A 6,192-nucleotide genomic window follows, 5' to 3' on the forward strand; every position below is an offset into this window, starting at 1 on the left:
ACATTATAACGCCCCCACGGCTGAAAGGACGAGCATGTTTGGTGAGACGGGGATTCGAACCCGCGACCCGCAGATTGCGAATCGAGCTCCACCTGGCCATGCCGGGCCCAGATTGTAAAAGACAAACAAATTAAAATATGAAATAAAGTAGCTGAAACGTCCTACAGTAAAGTTACTTTATGGGCCACCCCGTTCGTATGTTTAATATGATAAAACTGAACATCGGGCAACTGGTGGAATATAACCTTTGTAATGAAAAGGGGCTTCACTTTCTTCCTTTTACACAACAGTGCTTGACATTTAAGTGTAAAATGTAATAAATTCCCAAGGATTTTTGTAGAGTAGTCGCTCCATAAATCATTCGATAGCACAATTACAGTAATTTACGTGTAAAAAAAAATCCACATAAAAGTACATTCTACGTATGGATCCTGGAAAATAAAAATTGGGGCACACCAAAGATGCCCCTTTGTTGAGTAAGAGGTTAAAGATCTAACGCTTTTTTGTGAATAATTATTAGTTTTAAGCCATACTGATATACGAAAAGGATTTTGAGAATATTAAAAAAAACACACACACACACGTCAAAACCCTTTTTTCCTCACTTATTATTAATTTGTTAGTAACATGCGATAGACAAAAGGTATATTAGTGAAACTGGAGCACTAAAAGAAACATACATCGACATCGCGAAGTTTTCGATTGTTTGATATTAATATTCTATAAAGATACACAATATACAAAATATCCTGTGAAAGACACCGCCGGTGCGCACATTTTCATCATTATAGACCTCTATGTGCCGAGCCCTTTGAGAAATGGGCTTCATGAAGGAAATGACAAGGGTAAACTTACGAAAAATATTTATTTCAGCCCTTAAACTGCCTCTCACAATAAACCACATACAAACCATTGGGACCATTTGAAGCTTCATAAAATGTTACGCGGTGCTGCACATATTGCTTCCAAAATAATAAAAACCTCCAGATACTGAAAGACAGTTTTGAAACGTTTAACAATACATAAAAATAAGTCATCTCTTATATCTAAACAAAAGAATGCTCAAACCAAGATTAAGATCGGTAGTACTGTGTAAGACTTCAACAACTTACTGAAAAAACAACAACAAAAACTAGTCTTCAATCACTTTAGAAAAAAACAACAAAATATGAGTGGTTTCTTAACAGATACTAGTCCAAGCGAGACATGTTTTTGTAATGATTTGTAAGTTATAGATGATATGAATCATGATCCAAACAATAAATTCTGTGCCCAAAACGTGCGCATAAACCAATAGCACACTGCACCAAGATAAAGCAATTTTTCCCTTGCTTCCGACGGAAGGAAGCTTACACAATAAATACACGAGTATCACGCTTCAACAAGAACGAACCACAAACTGACACGAGATCCACAACTGTTTCGGTCCTCCCCATGTTACCTTGAAAAATGGCTTTTTCAGATGAAAGACAAAAGCTACCAGAGGGACGGGAGAGAGGGGGGGGGATAAGGTGTGCCGAAGTGGTTTGCGTGTGTGCACTTCTACTTCTCCTACCAAGGAGAAAAGCTAAGCAGAAGGTTGCTCGAGGAGGAAAATAACCTTCAACTACTAAGTTTGGGGGAAAAGTTTCAAAGGAAGGTGACTTAATTCTTTTCGCAGTTTCCGGGCCATACAAGAAAGGCGAAGTATGCTGCTCAAACAAATGCTATCCTACTTCCCTTGACTTTTATGATCCTGTACTTTCCCAAGATAACGCAATTCGGCCCCCCTCCCATCGTTTAATCCTAGTACAGTTTACTGGCAGTTTCAGAAAAAAGGAAAACTCCTGATTTATTCCCAGGCTTTTAGCCTTTACAACCGTTGAACGGTACCCTTTCCCCATCAAGCAACAATTGACTGAAGCATGATTCCACACAAATATACAACCTCGTTCAAGTATTAGTTCTTTGATAAGTGTATATACAAGCGACATCCATATAATCATAACGAATATAGGACGTGCACACAAACAGAGTTATTTATGCAGTAAGCCCCACCTGAAACGTAATGTGTATACGTGAACACTCTTCAGATTTAAATGTCACATACTCAGTTTAAAGACACTGAAAAGAATCGTTCAGTTATGTAAACTGAACTAGTTTTAAAGCGAATCAAAGGTGGTAAGTAAGAAAAAAATCTATAAAATAGTCACATAGCATTTCAACACAAAATGGTCTAACAAAAACACGTTTTCAAGGGGAAAGAAAGCATGCGTTACCTGTCATCAACAATATACCAAACACGGAGAAAATATAAACTTCTGGCAATCGTGTCTATTGTCAAGTAGTTTTATGCTTAATTCTGGAAAATATCGTATGCTTATTAAAGAAAGGCATACTTACCATGAACTATCCAGGACCAGTGTCCAAGTATACATGAACATAGTTCATGTATACTTGGACGCTGGTCCTGGATAGTTCATTTTACTTGGATGCTGGTCCTGGATAGTTCATGTGTACTGGGACGCTGGCCCTGGATAGTTCCAATATACTTGGTTGCATGGTTCTAGATAATTCACGTATTCGTTGATGCTGGTCCTGGATACCAGGACTAGCGTCCAAGTACATGAACTATCCAGGACCAGCATCCACGAATACATGAACTATCCAGGACCAGCATCCAAGTATATATGAACTATCCAGGACTAGCGTCCAAGTATACATGAACTATCCAGGACCAGCGTCAAAGAATACGTGAACTATCCAGGACCAGCGTCAAAGAATACGTGAATTATCTAGAACCATGCGACCAAGTATATTTGAACTATCTAAAACCATGCAAGTACATGAACAATTAAGAATCCCAACATTGTTTTTAATCTTAATTAGCATTTTAATGCTGAAGAACATTTAGGTCTATACATTTTGAATACCACCACCACACTCCAGGTGGCATGTACAAAGAGTAAGCAGGATATTATGCCACTTTCTATAAATGTCAGGAAAGCACGTTATGATCGTAAATTGTTCTGAGCACACGCTTTTTAACACATGCACAACCTCACGTACATGTAAAACGTTAAGATTCTACAATTATACGTCTACTCCTTTTGATATTGCCCATGTTATATCGTACTACCAGCGAAAGCGTGGAGCTGTGTAATAGTACATATATATTTATTTTCATGATAAATATGTGAAAAGTTTTGAAATGCTCAGAACGGATGCATAAACGAAATAACGGACACTACTCTTCATAACATGGCTTCCCTGGATCTGAATTATTGAGGTACGTGAAATTATATGCAGGAAAACAATGGCCTATTTATTTGTTTGTAAGTAAGCACAAAGCTACACAATGGGCTATCTGTGCTCTGCCCACCACGGGTATCGAAACCCGGTTCCTAGCGTTGTAAGTTCTTTTTTAATTATATTATTTAAATTATTTACCTTAAGCCTAAATTTTATAATTTTGGAAATTAAGTGTTTTGTTTATATATAGTCTTGTAGAAATAACTATGACTCTGCAAGAATATAAAACTTATTATCATTATTATAAATTACAAAAATTTATAAAATTAACCCATTTTATTTTATTTTTACCTTTTTCTCTAGTTTTCTTTTTTTTACATTTCTTGCTAATACTATCTAAACAAAAGGTATTACCAATACAATTGCCCCCCAGTGGCACAGCGGTATGTCTGCTTGCCAATAAGAAAATCATGATATATAGAAATTAATTTTAAACATAAAACTGTTAATGATTTACAAATTTCTATAATTTTACATCATTCTGTGATACAAAAATTTTTTCATTTAAAATATTTAAAACCTGTTATCAGTTTTAAATATTGAAATTCCAATAGAACCACTATATATATATATATAATTATAAAGACTTTTTAAATAATTTAGATATTAATAATGTGAAGAATTTACCATGTGAGTGTGACTCCAATTCTTTAACAGATTTTTTTCATAAGTATTTATTATTACTGGAAATTTAGATATCATTAAAGATAATTCTTTAATGAAAAATCATAGAAAAAGGTGCTAAATACAGAATAGCTACAAAATGTAAAAAAATTGATAAACTAAATTCGATAAAGAAAAAATGTCGATGATTATATTTTGAAACTTAATTATTCTACACATTATCCACCAAACTGGTTTTTAAAATGGAGATATTATGTTATTAATAGAATTAAATAAAAATTAGCTTTTTTTAAGGCGAAGTTGAAGTTAAACTGGATAGACGGTGTACCCCCAACGCAGTTTGGGTCTTACTTCCGCCAGCACCTCTAAAAACCAGGGCACATTACATGATGACCCACCATATGATTTGTTCCCCGGTGTTGGATGTTTGTATTGTGGCTGCGATTTTTTGTTTCTCTCTCTCTCTCTCATGAATTTACTTTTAATTATATTTCATCTAAGGTTTGAATATGCTGTGTAAGATTTGTGCTATCTTTCCTTATGATGTATTCTCCTCTTTAATTCATAGCTTTTATATATATATATATATACACTCATACAGAGGCTTGACATAAGTAAATAGACATCCAATCCAAGTTTTAAAAGTTATGAGTTTTTATCTGGAATCATACACATAACTGGCAAAATATGAGTAGGGTCAATACTTTGTGGTGCAGCCTGTTGTCTTACACAAGGTAGCAAGATGCCTACATATTGTGTTGTTGAGATCTGCAATCTTAGTCTCTGAGATTTCAGTCCATTCCTGTTACAGAATCTGTATTATGTAACCTTGAGAGTAGGTTTACTCAGATGCTTTTTCAGGGTTTAGTTATGGATAACCTACACATGCTCAATGGGGTTCATGTTCAATAAAAGACTAGGCTATAGCAGAGTTGTGATGTCCTGACTCTATTTCCAACTTAGGGGGTGTATTTACTTATGTCAAGTTTCTTTACATGTATAATACTGTTAAACAGGACAGACTGGAAATCTTTTATGTTATTTTTAAGGGCTGGAAAACCACCTGTGGGTCTGCATTTGGATGTCATGAAAGGTGACAAATTGATTCAGGTAATTTAAGTTATATTTTCACAAATTTCAACTAAAGCTTACATGAAAGCAAATTTTTATTGATAAGTAAGTAGGTATTTTATCACTATTCAAGATACTAAAGTTTCTGTAATATGACTTGTGTACATTAACTAATTTTCTTCAGGATAACACTGGGGAAGATTGCATTAATAGAGGGAATAATACCAGATGAGGAGCAGAAATTGAGAAGCAAGACAGGAAATAGATAGAGTTGGGTAAAAGTTGTTTTGGGAGGGTTAGAATGAGAATGCTGAGTTTATAAGGGTGTACAGTAGTAAAAAAGCTAACATATGATAACCTATGAATAAAAAAGGACAATTAAGTCCTAAAAGGTTGTCTTTGCACACCCATCCATGGGAAAAGTAAAAATTGAAGACAACCCTTTACTTTTCAGGAAAGAATTGATTCCCATCTTAAACTTCTTGAAACTTAAAGTTTTAGTCTCTGCTACTACCAATGGCAACACATTCTGAAAGTCAGTCAACTTGTTAGAAAATAAAATGGTCTTAACTGGAGCCTAGCCAGTCTTTTTCAAGCCTTAAACTTGTATCCCTTCTCATCCATTTGTCTTCAGAATACAGAACAAATAAATCAGTGGTCTTTATCCAATCAGTTCACCAGATAATCACTTAAACTTCAATAAAAGCACCTTTTACCCATCACTTTTCAGTACAAAACAAGTTAAGAGATCTATCCTAGTAGTCTTCCTCAGAACTCTTTCCAATAAGTCAATATCTTTTATTAGGTATATAGGCCATGACTGTGTATTGTATTCCAAGTGAGGCCTAACTAGTTACTTGTGTAGATTTGTCTATAAATACATCCTAAAATTATATTTAGTTTACTATTAGTAACACAGCATTTTTGTGAATGCATGAGTGACTTATTCATCACTATGCAAAGATTCTTTTCTGTAGTCGTGCTATTAAACAAGTTTCCATCAATTTTATTAAATGTGTGAAACAAATGGATTATCTTGCACTATAAATAAAGGCCATATTCCAAATAATTGTTTAACTTACCAATTGATTGAAGTCATTCTGCTATAGCTGAACATACACAATACAGCTAGAAATATCCAAGAATTTAACCCGATGACTACCGGCTACTAACTTTCTTAGTAGGCAATGCAAGTCTTGCTATATT

The 6,192-nt window shown here is 34.6% G+C and overlaps 1 protein-coding gene and 1 long non-coding RNA gene across 2 annotated transcripts in view; one reads left to right on the forward strand and one right to left on the reverse strand.

Annotated features, from left to right (window-relative positions):
• The window catches only part of LOC111085973 (transforming growth factor beta receptor type 3-like), a 132,560-nt gene that overhangs the window by 112,673 nt on the left and 13,695 nt on the right, over positions 1 to 6,192 (reverse strand). The window lies entirely within an intron of this gene.
• Positions 4,962 to 6,192, forward strand: part of LOC106460321 — a 17,795-nt gene continuing 16,564 nt past the window's right edge. The window contains exon 1 of the long non-coding RNA XR_001290878.1: positions 4,962 to 5,025. This is a non-coding gene — a long non-coding RNA (uncharacterized LOC106460321). The remainder of the gene's footprint in view (positions 5,026 to 6,192) is intronic.

Source organism: Limulus polyphemus, unplaced genomic scaffold, assembly GCF_000517525.1.
Source record: "Limulus polyphemus unplaced genomic scaffold, Limulus_polyphemus-2.1.2 Scaffold751, whole genome shotgun sequence".
NCBI classification, from domain to species: Eukaryota; Metazoa; Arthropoda; class Merostomata; order Xiphosura; family Limulidae; genus Limulus; species Limulus polyphemus.